The following is a 21,865-nucleotide window of genomic DNA, read 5'->3' as shown; positions in this document are numbered from 1 at the left end:
ATGTGGGCAGCAATCAACTGACTTTATATTCATTTTTCATGACTAGGCAAAATCCCAGGTTAGAGTCTAGAAGTCTGGAACTCAAATTGATGTACATCATAATTGTGTTGTATATGAAATTTTGGAAACTCCTGTTAGTAGTAACTCATTGTGACAGTGCTGTATTAGTGCTGAGCTAACTACTGGCAAACTCTTGAACATTACTTTTCCACTGGTGTAAAGTATTTGTTATTATTACTAAATAGAATCTTTAAAATGCAATGAAGAATAATTCTTCCCCAATGGTAGATAATAGCTTTCAGTATTTTTTTCTAAGATGAGAGCGTGTATTGTCTCCTGTTTGCTATGCATTTCAAGGTCAGAAGCCACATGACACCAGGCTACAGTCCAACAGGTTTATTTGAAATCAGAAGCTTCTGGAGTGTTGCTCTTTCATCAAGTGAAGTGATACATTTCAAAATACAAAATAAACCAAAGACATGGTCCAAACTAATATATTATCTTTCAGATCTGAGAAATAAATCTGCACCTTCTTTACTTCCAATTTTCTAGTATTGTTGACTTGCTTCCAATGCAAGGGAAGCAATATTGGGTGTACACTTATATATCTCAATGCAATTTCAGTATAATTATTTGTTTATACATATCCTCAAGCTTTCATTCAGGGTGTGAGCTTTTTAATGGCCTTGTCAGGTTTTGATAAGTGTTGGTCAGCTTGTACTAAATCTTTTGGACTTGAATTTGACTGTCATAGCATCTGGTGTAGATTTTATGTTGTAGAGACCCAGATAAATAATGGTGTCGAATAAAATTGTGCAATAGCTAATTTACTTAATTCTCAAATGTAGGTGTTCATATTGATATCAGAAGAAAATATTTAAGGAGTATTTTTCATGCATTCAGCTGTGTCCTTTTGTCAGGCTCTTTAAAAATTAACTTGTTTCAACTTGTGTTTGGTTGTTAATAAATAGTCATAATTTCTGAGTTGGAATGGCTGAACTGACCATGAATAGCCATGATAGTCATAAAAGAGGCCTGCAGAGAATTGTGATAAATGAATTATGTAACATTTATATGTTTTGTTGAATTGAGATTCTCATGTGGCAGTTGTTGGAATAAGCAGTGTCTCGAATCAGAGAGGACAAGACAAAAGATGGAAAATTTTAAGCCGATTAGCGCAACGTCAGTTGTAGGTAAAATTCTAGAATCCATCGTTAAGGATGTCATTTCTAAATTCTTGGAAGTGCAGGGTTGGATTAGAACAAGTCAGAATGGATTTAGTAAGGGGAGGTCATGCCTGACAGACTTGTAGAATTCTTTGAAGAGGTAACAAGTAAGTTAAACCAGGGAAAACCAGTGGATGTTATCTACCTAGACCTCCAAAAGGCCTTTGATAAGCTTCGTCATGGAAGGCTGCTGAGTAAGGTGAGGGACCACAGTGTTCGAGGTGAGCTACTGGCATGGATTGAGGAGTGGCTGTCTGACAGAAGGCAGAAAGTTGGAATAAAAGGTTCCTTTTTTGGAATGGCAGCTGGTGACAAGTGGGGTCCCACAGGGTTCAGTGTTGGGGCCGCAGTTGTTCACTTTATATATTAATGATCTGGATGAAAAGACAGGGGTCATTCTGGTGAAGTTCGCCGATAATACGAAGTTAGGTGGACAGGCGGGTAGTTCTGAGGAAGTGGGGAGACTGCAGAAAGATTTAGACAGTTTAGGAGAGTGGTCAAGGAAATTGCTGATGAAATTCAATGTGAGCAAATGTGAGGTCTTGCACTTTGGAAAAAAGAACACAGGCATGGACTATTTTATAAACGGTGAGAAAATTCATCAAGCCAATGTAGTACAATGGGATTTGGGAATGCTAGTACAGAATTCTCTAAAGGTTGACTTGCAGGTTGAGTCCATGATTAAGAAAGCAAATGTAATGTTTTCATTTATTTCAAAAGGATTGGAATGTAAAAACAGTGAGGTGCTACTGAGACTTTATAAAGCTCTGGTTAGGCCCCATTTAGGATAATATGCCCAGTTTTGGACTCCACACCACGTGAAGGACATATTGGCACCGCAGCGTGCCCAGAAGAGATTCACACGGATGATCCCTGGAATGGTAGGTCTAATATACGATGAACTGCTGAGTATCCTGGGATTGTATTCATTAGAGTTCAGAAGGTTGAGGGGACAGCTAATGGAAACTTACAAGATAATGCATGGCTTAGAAAGGATGAACACTGGGAAATTGTTTCCATCAGGCGGGGATACTAGGACCCATGGGCAAAGCCTAAGAATTAGAGGAGGTCAATTTAGAATGGAAATGAGGAGACATCTGTTCAGGCAGAGAGTGGTGGGCCTGTGGAATTCATTGCCACAGAGTGCAGTGGAAGCCGGGACATTGAGTGTCTTCAAGGCAGAGATTGATAAATTCTTAATCTCGCAAGGGATTAAGGGATACGGGGAGAGTGCAGGCAAGTGGTGTTGTAATGCCTATCAGCCATGATTGAATGGCGGAGTGGATTCGATGGGCTGAATGGCCTTACTTCCACTCCTATTTCTTATGGTCTTATGGAATCATAATTTCAAAGCGAGATTTACCATAAATTAAACAAGTTTTCCAAAGGTCACCTGTCAGGAGAAATTGCATAGACCTGTATACCTTGGGATTCTGGATGGTTAAACAGTTAATTGTATTTGTAATTTGTCTCAGATATGCTACGTTGCTCGATTGTTTTTGTGAATTTTCTGTATGTTGCTTCATATTGTTGGATCTTCACTCACCCCACCAGACTTTGTTCCATGCAACTCCATGCAATATTCTCTCCACGTCCTATTTACATCGATTATAACATAGTCACTAAATCACTTTTTGTGAATGTATTGCATTGAACTCAAATTCAAGATTACTACTAGTCTTTAAAATTAAAGAAAGAAGTGTGGACACTGTGAATCTGAAACAAAAATGAAAATTATTGGAAATACTCAGCTGATCTATCAATATCTGTACGGACAAAGCAAAGTTGCGTTTCGAGTCCGGTAACCCTTCTTCAGTGCCCTCTTCCATCTAAATAAAACCAAATATATTCTAATTTATTCTAGTTAATATTATCTGGCTCCTGACTTATTCTACCAGCTTCTTCAGCTGCTCTCTTAGATAAAATTCTATGGTCAACTACTTTGACATTTGAATTTAATTATTCATTTCTGGGATACTATATCACAGATGAGGCAAGCAGTTAATATACATTCCCAATTGCCCATGTGAAGTCAATGATGAACTGACTTCTTGATTAACTGTGGTCCACATAGTGAGGATACTTCTATACTGCTGTTAGAGAGGGAGTTCTCGACTTTTGACCCAATGAGCATGAAACAACAGCAAGGTCATTCCAGGAGAAGACACAATGTACTTAGCAGGGAACTTACAGGTCGTGGTGTTCCCATATTTTTGCTGCCTTTGTCCTTCTAGATGGGAGAAGTTTGAGTTTGGAATATTTAGGTTTGAACCTGAAATGAACTTTTCATACAATATCTAGTCCATTCCGAAGATTGCTCTCTGTCCATGTACAGAAAACCTTCAAGTTCCTGTTAACAGTCAAACAAAACAGCATCATTTCCATTACTGAAATCCTCGGTTATATCATTTCTTTACTCTCCTGTTTAAGATTTCTTCTAACCCAAAGCTCTGCATTGCTTAGTCTCTCTCACATTAAAATCTGTCCTTAAGACAGACAAACAAGATCCTCCAACACTGCAAAGTTGCTCAGCAGATCAAACAGCATCTATGGAGAGAACGAGCAACAATATATGGAATCTTTGATCTTGAGAGAAAGTCATCATGCAAATATTTTGTTTGTTCTCTCCATAGTGACTAAATAACCAACCAACTGGGATTTTCTGAAGCTTTTCTATTTTTGAAGCCATTGTCAATGAACTTAATTGATTTCCAAAGCTGCATCAAATTGATTTCAAAATCCTCACCTTTGTCTGGCAAGTGTCTCCATGACTTTGTGTTCCTACATAACAACTCTCCAGTGAAGCCCTTGCCAGGGTCCTCAGCTCCTTTGTTTCTGGATTATTTTTTGCTTTTGCTTCAAACATTTCACCAGGTAGGACTGATCATTCAATGTTCGCCTATACAATTCCCTCCATAAAATATTTTTCTTTGCTGCAATCTTTCTTGCATTAAAGATCATTTAAAAATCTATGTCTTATCTTTCTCCAGTCTCCCCTTCTCAACAAGGTGAAAGTAAGGACTGCAGATGCTAGAAATCAGAGTTGAGATTAGAGTGGTGCTAGAAAAGCACAGCTCATTCCTGATGAAGGACTCCTGCTTGAAACATTGATTTTCCTGCTCTGGATGCTGCCTGACCTACTGTGCTTTTCCAGCACCACATGAATCTTGCCTCCCTTCTCAACAACTTGCTAAATGCCTCAACTTCTTGCTTGGTGAACTCCTGAGGTTTGAAGATCTATTATATGAGGAATACCAAATAACTCCAAGCACAGTGGCTCAGTGGTTAGTACTGTGCCTCACAGTGCCAGGGTATCAGGTTCAATTCCAGCCTTGGGTGACTGTCTATTTGGAACTTGCACATACTCCCCATTTCTGCATAGGTTTCCTCCAGGTGCTCTGGATTACCTTGCACAGTCCAAAGATGTGCAGGTCTGGTGAATTGGCCATGTTAAATTGCCCATAGTGCTAGGTGCATTAGTCAGGGGGGTGGGTTGCTCTTCAAAGGTTCAGTGTGGACTTGTTGGGTCAAAGGGCCTGTTTCCACACTGTAGGGAATCTAACCTCAAAGTAATGCTGGGGGCTATAGTAGGAAATCATCCTGAACCCATCTAATAATTTTTCAAAATTATCTTTCGGGTTTTCTAATGTCAGCACTTACTGCATTAAACCAAATGTACATGGAGGTGAGCACTACACATGTATGTAATCACATATTGACTGCAAATAGCACAGCACTAAGCCTCCAGAATAATTGTTATTTGCACTTGCATTGTTTTATACAATTAAAAATCTGAAATACGTGCACGCAACTTCTCGCTCCATCTCAGGTTTTTCATTCTTGACGAATGAGGAGTTCCTTGAGTTAATGTTTTCACTTTAATGTTGCATGGCAAAATTTTATTTCAGAAATAGGGCACTTTAGATGTGTTTGAATTTTCAAAAACTGAAGTATTAAGGCTGCTTTCAAAAATTAACTAAAGCTCTCCACTTAATCTGAAACGAGTATGAAAAGTAATCACCCATGGAACATCAAGAGTAATGGGATCCTTAACAAGCACTGATATTAAATTACATGTTTATTTGATGTAATACTCGTTATGGGCCATTTAACTCCTCCCCATTTTTCATTATTCAGAAAACAATTAAAACATTCTTTCAAAAGAAGCAGGTGGTTTGTCTGCAGCATAGGCCGGCTATACTATTATATCTGTATCCTTGACGACAATGTCATTTGGGTCACAATATTCTTTTGAATTAATTCTTCTTACAACATATTGTTAAAATGAAATGGATATCTGCTGTCTCGTAAACCAATACTTATTTACAGTACATAACACATGCATGAAGGCATTTTGATAATTGGTATTATTTTCTTATATTGGACAGTGTTTTACAATAAACCCTCAGTATTTGAAATGCAGATCCACATTGTGGCTACACTGAAAAGCTGGAAGTCTCTGTGGAGGAGTACTCTGTATCTACAGTTGCTTTGGCAATATGCGTGGTGCTTCATATTAAGAATAGTGCTAACAGTGGTATTTCCAGGGTAACTGCTGAACTGATGTTGGCTTGAAGTCACTGATTCAATGCTCTGTTTGTAAATTTGGATCAGGCAGGTCCGTTCACCGTATTCACTTGTCACCCATCAAAAGACCTGTGTTCAGCTCAATGAGAGGCTCAACACAAATATCATTTACAGGACCAGGCACACAGATTGCAGGCAAGTTAATGTAGGATAACTTCCATCATTGCAAAGAATCAGAAAATCATTGTGGAGTGTTTCTGTTTGGTGGGATTATGGTGAGATCCTGGATTTGGCAGGGAATTCTGCTCCATCGTTAAAGGGGGGACAATTGTTTTGGTGACCTGCTTCAATACATACATAGCTGCAATTGCATTTTCTCTAAGTCAGCAACAGAATAGGCACATAAAGAGAGGGTAAGCTCAGCACAACATGCTTTGGTAAGTTGAAGCAGGACATCTCCATGCTTCTTGATGGGACAGGCCAGCCAAAGCACTCAGCATCTCAATAAGAATCCTCATTTGTGCTTTCCTATATTTTGTACCACAAAAGTCCTGAAAGTGGCATGGTTGCTCAGAGAGCACTGCTGCCTCAGGTACCAGGGACCCGGGTTTGTTTCCAGCCTCGGGTGATGGTCTGTGTGGAGTTTGCACATTCTCCCCGTGTCTGCGTGGGTTTCCTCTGGGTGCTCCGGTTTCCTCTGGGTGCTCAGGTTTCCTCCCACAATGCAAATATGTGCAGGTTAGGTGAATTGGCAATTCTAAATTGTCCACAGTGTTCAGGGATGTGTAGGTTGGCTGCATTAGTCAAAGGTTAACTGGATGGAAATGGGTCTGGGTAGGTTCTCTTTGGAGGGTCAATGTGGACATATTGGGCCGAAGAGCCTGTTTCCACACTGTAGGGATTCTATATTAAAAAATTTGAGACTCCTGTATCAGATCCCAAGTCTAACCTGGTATATTGGTGACACAGACTCAGGAACCTCCCTCTACCCGAGCCTGCCTGTAACCAACATATGGATCTCGAATTCATGCCCTCTGAGTTAGATGCCATGTCAATAACTAAGCTGGGGGTGTGAGTAACTGCCCGAATAAGAGGACCTGTTCCTCTGTGATGTGGACAGACTGGCAACTGTACTGAAGTGTCTGAAGCTGGAAATCAGAAAGATTCATATTAGTCTATGTGCATTTGGTGTGAGATGGCTATCAAAAGGTTCATGTTTCTAAAAGCTTTCTCATCATGCCAAGTAGACCTTTGCGAACAATGTGAGAGTTCAGAAGAGGTATAAGACACACGCATTATCATCATCATCATCATCAATGATCTCTGTGACACCAAATGACACAGGCTCTGTCTCAACTAGCACAGCAATTTGGAGAATCACCTCTTTCACATAAAGAACTGTTTCTGTCTTGTAGGGAACCATTTATTTCATGTGGAGAATTGTCTCTTCCATGTAGAGAACTATTTCCTCCTGACATTCTGCCCTCTGTCCTGCAGGACAAGGGGACATGCAGTAGAAAGGAGCAGAGCAGAAACCCTGGGGTTCAGGAACCCTGCATCACCTGATTCCGAGAGATAGAGTTCTGTCATCTGGTATCACATGACCGTTGATGGTGATGTTTGGGAGTAAGTGCGAAGACAATAAAAAGTGTACAAGTCATCATATCCAGCCATTTTAATTACAGAGAAAATAAAAAGAAATAATTGAGACAAGATTTAGACAAAGTTCATCTTTTGTTCCCTCTGTGGCTCCTGGGCTTCTGAAGTGGCTATGGGGGACTACCTACAGGGTTACAGGTGGTGGTGTGGTGTGGTGGGGAATACACATTGGAGGGTTGATTGGCTGAATGGGGGAATACTCTTCAGTGGACTCAATGGGTCGAATGGCCTGCATCCACACTGTGGCATGGAACAGTGGCTCAGTACTTAGCACTGCTGCCTCTCAACACCAGGAACCTGGGTTCGAATCCAGCATTGAGTGACTGTGTGGAGTTTGCACATTCTCCCCATGTTTGTGTGGGTTTCCTCCAGGTGCTCTGGTTTCCTCTCACAATCCAAAGATGTGGAGGTCAGGTGAATTGGCCACGCTAAATTGCCCATAATGTTCAGGGATGTGTGGGTGTGGTGTATTCATCAGGAGTAAATATTAGGGTAAGGGAACAGTTCTGGGTGGATTAAATTTTGGAGGGTGAGTGTGGACTTGTTGGGCTGGAGGGCCTGTTTCCACAGTATAGGGATTTTATGAGTAATCTATTTGACCCTCAAAGCCTGTTATACCACTCAATGATACACAACTGGTTCGGTTATTGTCTCAGGTCTCCTGTCCTATCTACATGTTTGATTCCCTTGTCCATCAAATATTTATCTAACTCAATTTATCTAACTTGAATAATTTAAAACACGCAACCTGCATTATATTCAGGGAAGAAAATTTTACACTGTAATAATACTTTGAGACAGAAAAATCTCCTCATCTCTGTCTTAAAAGAAAGAACTCTTGTTTTAAACTGTGCCCCCGAGTTTTGTTCTCCCCCAGGAGGGGGTCATCATTTGGGTATCCACTCTATCCGATCGCTATGTGACATACATTTCATAAAATCCACACTTATTCTGCTAAACTTAATGGATATAAACCTAATTTGTTTGATCTTTCTTCATAACATAAGCCTTTCTTATGAATGAACCTTCTTTGAACTGCTGCTAAAGCAATTATATATATCCTTTCAAATATGGAGCCCAAAAATGTAAACAATACTCCAGATGAGATCTCAGCTGCAGTTAAACATCCTTGCTTTTTAATTCCACTTTACTTACAGTGAATGAGTACATACCATTTATTTTCCTAATCATTTACTCAACCTAAATGCTAACTTCATGTGATTCATGTCATAGATCTCTCTACAATGAAGAAATGCAATTCCTCTCTCTCTCTCTCTCTCTCTCTCTCTCTCTGTCTTATCATTTAAATAGTAGACTGTTTTTCTATTATTCCAAAATTAATAAGTTTGCATTCATTCCCTGTTATCCATCATATAAAACATTTTTGCTCACTCAAACTGTCTATGTTCATTTACAGATCCTTAGCCTTCTCTTACCAACTTACTGTCCTAGCTATTTTGATGTCTTCAGCAAATTTATTTTCTCTCTTAACTTCTTGCCTTGATACCTCTACTCTTTCCTTCATAAACATCATTAAGTATCTCTCATTTCGCCCCCTCTTTTACCTCTTTTAAAACATTCCCATTTTATTCCTTACCCACTATCTTCTCCAACCAGTGGTGCCAATGCCCAGTGTCCACTCAGCAGTATTCACTAATAGAGTCATAGATTCATATAGTTACACAACACCGAAGCAGACCCTTTAATCTAACTCATCTCGTCAATCAGACATCCTGAACTGACCTAGTCCCATTTGCCAGCATTTGACCCCTATCCCTGTAAACTCTTCCTTTTCATATACCTATCCCGTTGCCTTTTAAATGTTGCAATTGTACCCCCTCACACCACTTCCTCTGGCAACTCATTCCATACACACACCACTCTCTGCATGAACAAGCTAAACCTCAGGTCTTTTTGAAATCTTTCCACTTTCACTTTAAACCTATGCCATTTAAGTTTTGGACTCCACACCACCACCTCCCCACCCCCCACCCCCCCTCCACCCCCATCCCCTCCACCCCCCCAAAAAATCTTGTCTGTTCATCCTACTAGTGCCCCTCATAATTTTATAAACTTCTACAAAGTCACCCCTCAGCCCCTGGCACTCCAGGGATAACAGACCCAGCCTATCCAGCCTCTCCCTATAGGCCAAATCCTCCAACCCTGGCAACATCCTTGTCAACCTTTCCTGCACTCTCTCCAGTTGAACATCCTTTATGTGAAAGGATTTAGTCATATCTGTTTACTAATAAGAAAGATGACAACAAACATCGTCTTCTGTAACATTTTTCACATTCTCAGGGCATCCCACAGCCCATTACTGCTAAAAGAAATACCTCAGTGTTTGCACAGCAGCCAATATGTTCACATTTCTATTTCGAGTCATTAGTCAAAGCTGCTTTGTTTGTTGCTGTTGGTTGAGGACGAAGTATTGGTCACAACACAGGGAAAACGCCTCTGCTCCTTTTTGAGTTCTGACATTGACCTTTTTTTGTCCATATGCAAGGGACAAAAAGGGGCAGAGTTGAAGAAATAATTGGAGGCAATTTTAACCTAATCTCCTGTTGTGAAAGGATCGGCTACAGTGCTTGATTCACATACCATTTGATTCCACCCTCCACTGAAGTACGAATTGAGCAGAGTGTTCAACTGGTACCTTCTCATTCTAACTTCCTCACCTGGTTTGCTGGCCTATAGTTATTTCCCTAAGAATATGCCACGCGCGACAGTTTGATCACTCTACACTCCTTTCTAAAAGCTCAGTGTAAAATAGAGATAAACTTATCACTAATTTTTCTTCGCAAACCAATTCAAACTGATTATGCACTCGCGCTGTCAAATTGTCATGGATTTCCTGGTTAGAAAGCACAAGTCTTACTTAACATTGCCATCAACTCATGAGAATTCAAAGAAGAGAGACAAATAATGAACTGTAATCATGCAGGAAAGAACTTAAGTACAGTGTTTAGTTTTCAGGTATAACAATTACAGACATCCCAAACAGTTTGCTCTTTCTTTGAAATATGGAGCACACTAAAACCTCAATGTTTAGTCTTTATTTTACATTCTTTTGAACCACAAAGCTTCTGTACTCTTCATATAAACTTACATAACCCCTGAATTCCAATCCATCATTTTAAATTCAATAGATCTTTATGGGTTTACTTTAAGACATGAGCGTTGAAGCAGAAACATCTTTTTCTATTAGTTTCTCATTTCTACAGAGAAAAAATAAAGTTCTCAAAATGTTTATACAGATGTAAACAAGACTATCTTTATTCCAGTTTACTACAGATGTTCTGAGGTCAGATCAAATCCCTAACTCCATAATCTCAGTAAGAATTTATTACTTTGCCAAATGGGTGCAGTACTAATCCAAATTTGTCTAGAGCATAGCTCTCCTGTCACTGCGCATTCATGCTGAAGATAATATGGATTAAAGGAATATGAGTCACTTAATTTGCTGTCTGGCTTCATCATCTCTCTATCCCTCAGTTCCTTTTTAATGTTTCTCACACAAAAACAATGCAGACATCATATTTGGATACAACCACATTTATACATCGTGTAGCCCAAAATGAACTTGGCATCTGTCAAGTGGATAATAGAAATAAATGTGGAATTAGAAAGAGGAATGAAGTCCAATGTGGAGGCAAGGCAGAGTTAACATTTCTGCTCCAGACCAGCCACTTTCTCCCTTCTTTCTTTACCCTTTTTGTTTTCTTTCCTTTTCTTTTTCTTCGCCTTCTTTCTGTTAGCAGAAGGGGGGAAGGTGACATCACAGAAGAGGGCGGCCAGAGGGGGACTCTTGTGAGGGGGCAGTGGCTTAACCTGTCAGGGGAGTCAAGGACTCTGATTATGGTAAGCCTGGAGCCAGGGACTCTGATTGTAGTAGGGTTGCAGCTTGGGACTCTGGTTGTGGTAGGCCTGGAGCCAGGGTCTTTGCTTGTGGTTGGCCAGGAGCTGGGGGCTCTGGTTATATTAGGGCTAGAGCTTGGGATTCTGCATGTGGTAGACCTGGAGCCAGGGACTTTGATTATGGTAGGGTCAGAGCCAGGGACGCTGATTGCAGTGGGCCTGGAGTCTGGGACTCTGGTTGGGGTAGGCCCAGAGCCGGGCACTCCTGGTGTGGTAGGGCCGGAGCCAGGGACTCTGGCTTTATAAGCTTCTTGTTGCGGTCTTTATAAGCCTTCCTGTCAAAATTGGTAGTCCCAGTCCTTCTATATCTTTACCTTTTCCTTGTCTTTTCTTCCTCTACTAGACTCTTATTAGATTTCTTTAAGTTTTGAGGCAAAAAAAACTGCAGATGCTGGACACCAAGGTAGACAGGCAGGAGCCTGGGAGAACACAGCAAGCCAGGCAGCATCAGGAAGTGGAGAAGTCAATATTTCAGGTGTAACCTTTCTTTAGGACTGGGGATAGGCGTAGGCGGAGCAGCAGATGAAGTGTGGGGAGGTTGGAGAGAGGATTTTGGATGGGGAAACCCCAGTCTAAATTTCATTCTTGTGTTTTCAATCTTTTGGTGTGCAGCTATACTTCAAGGAGGTGAAACCTGAGAGCAACATTGTGGGAATTGACAACTCTCTTTCACACTCCTTTGCCTTCTCTTTCTGGTTATTTTTCCCTTCTTCATAAAGCTATTCATTTTTCCTCAGGAATCTCTAAATTTGTCTCCTGATTGCTCCCTAAAGGGACTCCTTTCCTTATGCCTCCAGAGTTTCCAAATATGATGAGCTTCTACCACTGTTTTATAGTCAACACGCCTCAGCAAAGGTTTCTTATCAGATACTGAATGATAGAGCCATCGAGTCATAGAGATGTACAGCATGGAAACAGACCCTTCCTTCCAACTCTTCAATGCTGACCAGATATCCTAACCTAATCATTTGCCAGCACTTGGCACATATCCCTCTGAAACCTTCCTACTCATATACCCATTCAGATGCGTTTTAAATGCTGTAACTGTACCAGTCTCGATAACTTCCTCTGGCAGCCCATTCCATACACACACCAGCGTCTCTGTGGAAAATTGCCCCTTAGGTCTCTTTTATATCTTTCCCCTCTCACAATAAACCTATGTCCTCTAGTTCTGAGCTCCCTCTGCCCAGAGAAAATACTTTGTCTATTTATCCTATCCATGCCGTCATGATTTTATAAACCTCTTTAAGGTCACCCTTCATCCTCCAATGCTCAAGGGAAAACAGCCCCAGCCTATTCAGTCTCTCCCGGTAGCTCAAATCTTGCAACCTTGGCAACATCCTTGTAAATCTTTGCTGAATTCTTTCAAGTTTCACAACATCCTTCTGATAGGAAGGAGAATAGAATTGCACATACTATTCCAAAAGTCCTGTACAGCCTTTACATGACCTTCCACCTCGGAAAGCATACCAAACACCTTCTTCACTATCCTATCTACTTGTAACTCTACTTTCAAGGCATTATGAACTAGAACTCCATAGTCTCTCTGTTCAGCTACATGCCCTAGGACCTTACCATTAAGTTTATAGGTCCTCCTCTGATTTGCTTTTCCAAAATGCAGCACTTCACATTTATCTAAAAAAAACTCCATCTGCCACTCCTCAGCCCATTGGCCCATCTGATCAAAATCCAGTTGTAATCCAAGGTAACCTTCTTCGCTCCACCTCCAATTTTGGTTTCATCTGCAAACTTACTAACTATACCTGTTATGCTCACATCCAAATCATTTACATAAATGACAAAAAGCAGTAGACCAGCACCGATCCTTGCGGCTTACCACTGGTCACAGGCCTCCAATCTGAAAAGCAACCCTCCACCACCAGCCTCTGCCTCCTACCTTTGAGCCAATTCTGTATCCAAATGGTTAGTTCTCCCTGTAATCGATTAGATCTAACCTTACTAATCAAACTCCCATGGGGAACCTTACTGTCCATAGAGATCACATCTACTGCTCTGCCTTCATCAATCCTCTTAAAACTCAATCAAGTTTGTGAGACATGATTTCCCACGCACAAAGCCATATTGACTATCCCTAATCAGCCCTTGCCTTTCCAAATACATGTATACCCTGTCCCTCAGGATTCCCTCCAATAACTTGCCCACCACCGACATCAGGCTCACTGGTCTATAGTTCCTGGCTTGTCCTTACCACCTTTCTTACCACTGGTCACAGGACTGCAGTCTGAAAAGCAACCTTCCACCACCATTCTACCTTTGAGCCAGTTCTGTATCCAAATGGCACCACATTAGTCAATCTCCAGTCTTCCGGCATCTCATCTGTGACTATCGATGATACACATATCTCAGTAAGAGGCCTTTCAAACACTTCCCTAGCTTACCACAGAGTTCTAGGGTACAACTAATCAGATCCTGGAGATTTATCCCAGGATTTGCATTTCAAGACATCTAGCACCTCCTCTTCTGTATTATGGACGTGTTTTTTTTTAAGATTAGATTAGATTACTTACAGTGTGGAAACAGGCCCTTCGGCCCAACAAGTACACACCGACCCGCCGAAGCGCAACCCACCCATACCCCTACATTTACCCCTTACCTAACACTATGGGCAATTTAGCATGGCCAATTCACCTGACCCACACATCTTTGGACTGTGGGAGGAAACCGGAGCACCCGGAGGGGACCCATGCAGACTTGGGGAGAACGTGCAAACTCCACACAGTCAGTCGCCTGAGTCGGGATTTGAACCCGGGTCTCAGGCGCTGTGAGGCAGCAGTGCTAACCACTGTGCCACCGTGCCGCCCACACGGTTTTAAGATGTAACCATCTATTTCCCTACATTCTATATCTTCCATGTCCTCTCTACAGTAAACACTGATGCAAAATGCTCATTTAGTATCTTCCCCATCTCCTGCAGCTCCACACAAAGGCTGCCTTGCTGATTTTGAGGGGACCTATTTTCTCCCGAGTCACCCTTTTGTCCATAATGTACTTATAAAATCCTTTTGGATTCTTGTTAACCCTATTTGCTGAAGTTGTCTCATGCCCCCTTTTTGCCCTCCTGATTTCCTTCTTAAGTATATTTCTAACGCCTTTATCCTCTTCTGAGGATTCACTTGATCTCTGCTATCTATATCTGACATATGGTTCCTTCTTTTTCTTAACCAATACCTTAATTTCTCGTCATTCAACATTCCCGACATCTACTAGCCTATCCTTTCACCCTAACAGGAATATACTGTCCTTGGACTCCCATTATCACATTTCTGAAGGCTCCCCATTTTATAGCCATCCCTTCACCTGCGAACATTTGCCCCCAATCAGCTTTTGAAAGTTCTTGCCTAATATGTCAAAATTAACCTTCCTCCAATTTAGAACTTCAACTTTTTGATTTGGTCCATTCTTTTCCATCACTATTTTAAAACTATTCTAATTATGGTCGCTGACCTCAAAGTGATCCCCCACTGACACCTCAATCACCTGCCCTGCCTTATTTCCCAAGAATAGGCCAAGTTTTGCACCTTCTCTAGTAGATACATCCACACACTGAGTCAGGAATTTTTCTTGTACACACTTAATAAATTCCTCTCCACATAAACCCTTAACACTATGACAGTCTTAGTCTATGTTTGGAAAGTTAAAATCCCCTACCATAACCACCCTATTATTCTTACTGATAATTAAAATCTCCTTACAAATTTGTTTCTCAATTTCCTGCTGACTGTTAGGGGTCTATAGTACAATTCCAATAAAGTGATCATCCCTTTCTTATTTGTCAGTTTCACCCAAATAATTTCCCTGGATGTATTTCCATGAATATCTCCCTAAGTACAGCAATCATGCTAACCCTTGTCAAAACTGCCACCCCCCACCCCCTCTCTTGTTCCCTCCCTCCCCCCATCTTTCCTATAACATTTGTATCCTGGAAATTAAGCTGCCAGTCCTGTCCATCCCTGAACCACATTTCTGTAATTGCTATGATCTCCCAGTCCCATGTTCCTAACCATGCCATTAGTTCATCTGCCTTCCCTGTTAGGCCTCTTTCATTGGAATAAATGCAGTTTAATTTATCAGTCCCATCTTGTTCTCTGTTTTGTCCCTACCTGACCTGACTGACTCACTCCCTTTCTCAACTGTACCAGTCTCAGATTGATCTCTTTCCTCACTATCCCCTAGGCCTCCCCCCTCCTCCTGCCCTCCACTGGCTTCCCCCCGGCCTCCACTTTACTAATTTAAATCCTCCTGATCAGCTTTAACAAATGTCCATGCCAATATATTAGTCCCCTTCCAATTCAGGTGCAACCTGTCCTTCTTGTACAGGTCACTTCTACCCCAGAAGAGATTCAAATGATCTAAAAATGTGAGTCCTTCTCCCATACAACAGCTCCTCAGCCATGCATTCATCTGCTCTCACCTCACCTCACCTCACTATTCCTACCTTCACTAGCTTGTAGCACCGGGAGTATTACGAGGAACGGCTGAAGATCCTGGGATTGTATTCATTGGAGTTTAGAAGATTAAGGGGAGATCTAACAGAAACTTATAAGATAATACATGGCTTGGAAAGGGTGGATGCTAGGAAATTGTTTCTGTTAGGCGAGGAGACTAGGACCCGTGGATACAGCCTTAGAATTAGAGGGGGTCAATTCCAAACAGAAATGCGGAAACATTTCTTCAGCCAGAGAGTGGTGGGCCTGTAGAATTCATTGCCGCAGAGTGCAGTGGAGGCCAGGACGCTAAATGTCTTCAAGGCAGAGATTGATAAATTCTTGATGTCACAAGGAATTAATAACTACGGGGAGAATGCAGGTAAGTGGAGTTGAAATACCCATCAGCCATGATTGAATGGCGGAGTGGACTCGATGGACTGAATGGCCTTACTTCCACTCCTATGTCTTATGGTCTTAATCTAGATATAACTACTCTCGAGGACCTCCTTTTTAAATTTCTGCCTAACTTGCTATATTCTCCCTTCACAATTTCATCCTTTTCCCTTCCTATGTCATTATGCTTTAACTTTTGAGTGTCCACGTTGCCTGCTGTCTCACTGTATTGGTAACTGTGCTTTGGCCGCTGACTAGTGTCTTCTTAAAGATGTACTGGTAGTTACTCAGAGTCAAGACTGTTCGAACTTATCAGCAACCTCCACTGCAGCAGCATGAGCAGTGAGAGCACCAACCAGGGGGCTGCTGGGAAGGTAAAGATTAGATTCCCTGCAGTGTCGAAACAGGCCCTTCAGCCCAACATGCCCACACCAACCCTCCGAGTAACCCACCCACACCTATTTCCCTCTGACTAGTGCTCCTAACATTATGGGCAATTTAGCAAGGCCAATTCACCTGATCTGCGCAGTTTTGGATTTTGGGAAGAAACTGGAGCACCCGGAGGGAACATGTGCAGACGTGGGGAGAAAGCGCAAACTCCACACAGAGTCACTCGAGACAGGAATTGAACCCAGGTCCCTGGTGCTGCAGGCAGCAGTGCTAACCACTGAGCCACTATAAACACTTACCTGGTGAATAAGTAAGGTAATAAATAAAGGAATCACATAAGTAGACATGTGATTTTATAAACTTCTATAAGATCACCTCTCAGCCTCCAATGCTGCAGGGAAAACAGTCCCAGCCTGTTCAGCCTCTCTCTGTAGCTCAGATCCTTCAACCCTGGCAACATCCTTGTAAATCTTTTCTGAACTTTTTCAAGTTTGACAACATCTTTCCGATAGCAGAGGGACCAGAATTGAGCAAAATAATCCAAAAGTGGCCTAGCCAATGTCCTGTACAGCCACAGCATGACCTCCCAGCTCCTGTACTCAATACTCTGAACAATAAAGGCAAGCTTATCAAATGTCTTCTTCATGAAGAGCTCAGTGTAAAAAATACATTGCATTCTCTGATTTCTCTGACAATCATGCATGTCTCATGGGAGTTCTGAGCTAGTCACTGAAGCATCTGTGTGCTTAAGTATCTATTTGGTGAGTCCCCCTGAATCCTTGAGCCTGCTAATCTCAGTTTGCAGTATGAAGGCTGCATTGTGAAGTAGGTCTCAGGAGGGACAATGACTGTACTAACCTCACACTCGACATAGAATGGAAGAAGACACCACAGCAATGTTTGTTAATGGTGGTAACACCATGACGACCGAACTGATGAAGTTAATACAATCCTTCCACCTACAATTACACTTGGTAGCTGGTTAGTGTGTTTGTCAGAAGGAGCCTCTTCAGGTTGACATAGTCCTAGTCCACTATCGCTAAATCGTCACTTACATCCCCAGTGGTTAACTTCATGGGCAGTCTTATCATACTTCCTGTATGCGAGATATTTCAGGGGGATTGATAAGAGAACACAGATTCCCTAAGGGACAGAAATACAATCTTTGTATTCTGTTGTCAGTCCTAGTCACCCAGCTTGACGATTTGTCTTCAGAAAATTAGACTCAGTAGATCGGTGATACCCAAAGTGCTGCTCATTCATAAACAGTTCCTCAATCTGCTGAATCTGGGAAAGACGGAACTCTGATTTCTTACCTAAGACTCAACTGGTGGTAGTACCTTAATCAGGGACCACAAGACACTGTTTTGGTAGCCTCCATTACAAATGAGCTTTAACCTGCCCGATGCTGTCAAGGTCTCAATGCTATGAAACAGTCCTCTCTTGTCATGTAGGTGAGCTGCCTGACGTGGTTCACTCAATCAAAACCAAGACTGACAATCTGTTAAATATCATTCTCTTAAGTCTCAGGTCAGCAAACCACCTGCTCTCAGTGACAGCACTTTGAGCGATTGAGTGATCGCTGATTAACCAGGCTGTTCACTCTTCTAACTAGGAGCTGCTGTCCTGGACTCTACAGCATTTGATCACAGATGAGCTAGAAAGTCATGGATTGGTGAAACTGTTTCAAAGGAAGAATTAGACTGTCCCTCTTCCTATGCTCCCATGACTAACTGTTTTGAACACCACATTGTAACGTTATTTAGGCATGAGTTAAATCCAGTAGTCAATCACATTTACCAGATTTGCTGTTTGTTGACAATAGAGGGGAGGGGCTGATGTATTTGGTTGTGGCATCCAGCTGGAGATGGCAGAATGGTGGAGGATTATTATTTGAATGGGAAGGGTGATTGAGTGGAAAGTGAGGACAAGGTGAACCTGATAATTGTGAGGAAGTGAAATGGTTAGTGCATAAGCGTGGGAAATGGGTTGTGCACAACTGACGACCTTGTCAGTCATAGCTGGGGAAAACTTCACTTGAAGACAAACAAAGACATGACTGGTTGTGCTGCAGGACATTTCAATCACAGGACATGGTATGTTTATTCCTTTAAAAGTGTGAATCATTTCAATAAAGATTTTAATTTCTGCTAGATTTAAATGACAGGTTTATGACAGAGTTCAGGAGATCCAGGAATTTCCAGTCCAGAAGACATTGAGTCGTAAGTGAGTAACTTTAAATCCAAGCAGGCTCACAAACCTTATTTCTGACTCTGATCAGAATATATAGCCCGTTATGAAATGTTTTCTTGATCTCACAGCAGGGATAGACAGACTTGAAGGCACAAAGGTTTGAAATTTGATACATGAAATTGATATAGAATATGAGTCAAATAATCCAAGGTACGAATAGTAGAAAAGGCAGAACAATATCATAAGGTCAAAAAATAATAAGCAATATGATCTCTTCAAATCTGTCATGCTCCTGACAGTGGAGGTTTTGAGTAATATTTAGGAGCTCAACTGAACAAACTTCAAATTCAAACTAAGAACATATAAACAAGCATAAAATATCTGCAGGACCTTACTTTATTAATTTTATGTTTTCTACTTCTCTTAAATTAGTTTCCATGCTGGGACGGAAATAATCAGAGGAACATTGTGAACTTACTACACTAATTGCATAGTTTCCTTATTGGTTGACAAGAGGCAAACTTACAATATAAACAGCAACACAGAGGGCAACAGGGAGTAGCACATCTGATGAGTGCAATCAAAATTGAAAATTCACAGGTACTCATTACCTTTCACTCAGCTGAATATAATTGTTGTTTTCTTCTGAAATTTATATTTTGATTATCAAAACAACTCAAATTATTCAACTTGGCTTCTGAATTTGAGAATTAAAGTTAATCTTAATAAAATTAACTGAGTGCTTAAAATTCATCACACATTTATCAAACTAATCATTCTTCCTGCTCTTTTGCTGTTAGTATTTTGTTCTGAGTTCTTCAAAAAGAAACAAAGTTATGCTATATTGATTTTTTTGCGACTCTACATGCATTTCCACGTGAATAGTATGTATTAATATTAATTATTAAAAATGTGTTTACACTAGATCCATTTGCCTTTGAGGTTTACATTAAATTGTAACCAAGAAGAGAAGACTTTTAGAAGGTTTCTTTTTCAAAGAGCATAGGAACCACATTTTTACAATTGTTTTTACAATTAAAAATTTTAGTAAACTGGATTTGATAAATCTGAATCAGCATGCCATTAAAACCAGCTGCACTGCTCATAAATGTACAAAGTTCAAACTGCATAAGAATAATTACCTTGTATTAATAGTCCAAGCAAAAGTGTTAACCTAAAAATATACAACTTTACCTTATGTGTTACATTCTCAAATATATGCTCGAAATTTGAAAAGCTAATGTCAATCCCATTGATTGGTTAAACCTAGGTAGTAATGATGCATTAATCGATTCAGATCCTGTTAGCTAAATAAAGTTGATTACTTCCACTGTGGTTAGGATGTGAAACAATGTATCAGTGATAGCTATAATGTTATAGATGTAGGAACTGAACTTTATCTTGGACACCAAGTGGTAAGCTGAGTTTAAATTATACTCGAAACTGCACGAGTTGTGTGAAGTGCCCTTGCTTCACAACTTCCACTCAAAATCAACAAACATGGTATCTACCATGAACCAGCCCAATTAGATATTATTTTAGAACACAAAGTAAAAGGCAACAGCCTTTGTGTTTGAACATTTGCATCGGTTTGTGATTTTGTGACTTTAAAAAGAAAATCACAATCTAATAGAAACTCCATGCTGCAGTTACAAACAGTCATTGTTGGCAGTACATTGACCTTTGGGTTATGTCCTTGAAATCATCCAAGTGAAGTAATAATTAATTGCAATACTTTGCTTTACAGTCACATTAAACAATGGTCACATCAGTCTCCCTAAGTGGTTTAGTTTATGTAAGACCTTCAATACCACATTTGCAGCCCAAACAAATAGTAAATCAAGATTCAATCTTTCCAATTCTTTTCTTAATCAACCCTTTTGGCATAAAATATTTACCTGAGTTCTTTAAAACGTGTAAAGGATTTGATCAGGTATATATAGAGAGAGAAACTAGAATCCTCCAAAGGAGTCCAGACAAAGGAGAAAGACACTTTTACAGTTAAATTCCACTGAATGATCTCAGAACATATGTCTTCATGCAAAAGTATTCTCTGCAAAAGATGTTGAAGTTAGACCAATTGTACATCTTAAATTAAAAAGGATTGGTCTTTGTTTCACAAAAATATTTATTATTGGTTACAGGATAATTGCAGATAGGTGGATTTAAGATACAGAGCGGCCATGGTGTAAGCCTAGACAGGCTGATTAGACTACAGCCTGTTTTGATTATCCTACCCGTAAATAAGCAAATGTAACTTTCCACAGACTTCATAAGTCTCATTGGAAAATACCATCCTTGATACTGGGGAGAGTTGGCACCTCAGTGTGAAAGGTAAGCCTGAATCATTTTCAGTAATGTTCACCCAGAAGTGCCAAGTACATAAATCATCACAGCTTCTTCCAGACTGCCCCAGCATCTCGGATGCAAGTCTTTCGTCAATTTGATTCTCTTTACTGTTGATATAACTTTAAAAAGAAAATCACAATCTAATGGGAACTATGGCCCTGATAACATTCTGATAATATTGTCGAAGCTTCAGAACTTGCTGCCTTCCTAGGCAAGTTCTTCCAAACTGCAGCACTGGCAGTTACCCGACAATGTGAAAAATTCAACCCGGTCAATTATCGTCCCATCAGTTTACACCATTAGTAAAATAATGGTTGGTGCCAGTAACAATGCTATCAGTCAGAGCTTCCTTCTGCTCAGTTCAGGTTCCACTCAGATCCTGACCTCATTAAAGACTTGGACAAAAGAGCTGAATTCCAAAGGTGAGGTAAGATTGTTTGCCTTCGACATCAAGATCACATTTGACTGACTGTGACTTCAAGGAGCCTGAGCAAGACTAGAGTCAATAGGAGCTAAAGGAAAACTCTCCAATAGTTGGCAGAAAGGAAGATGGTTGTGATTATTGTGGGTCAGTCATCTCATCTCCAGGACATCTTAGAAGGAATTCTTGAGGGTAGTGTCCTTGGCCCAACCATCTTCAGCTGCTTCATGAATGACCTTCCCTCCATTATAGGGATAGAAGTGGGGTTGTTCATCAATGTTTATGCTTGTTAAGTAACATTCATGACTCATCAAATTCTGAAGCAGTTCATGCCCAAATGC

This window comes from Hemiscyllium ocellatum, chromosome 6 (genome assembly GCF_020745735.1).
Source record: "Hemiscyllium ocellatum isolate sHemOce1 chromosome 6, sHemOce1.pat.X.cur, whole genome shotgun sequence".
NCBI lineage: Eukaryota > Metazoa > Chordata > Chondrichthyes > Orectolobiformes > Hemiscylliidae > Hemiscyllium > Hemiscyllium ocellatum.
This window is presented reverse-complemented; position numbering follows the sequence as displayed.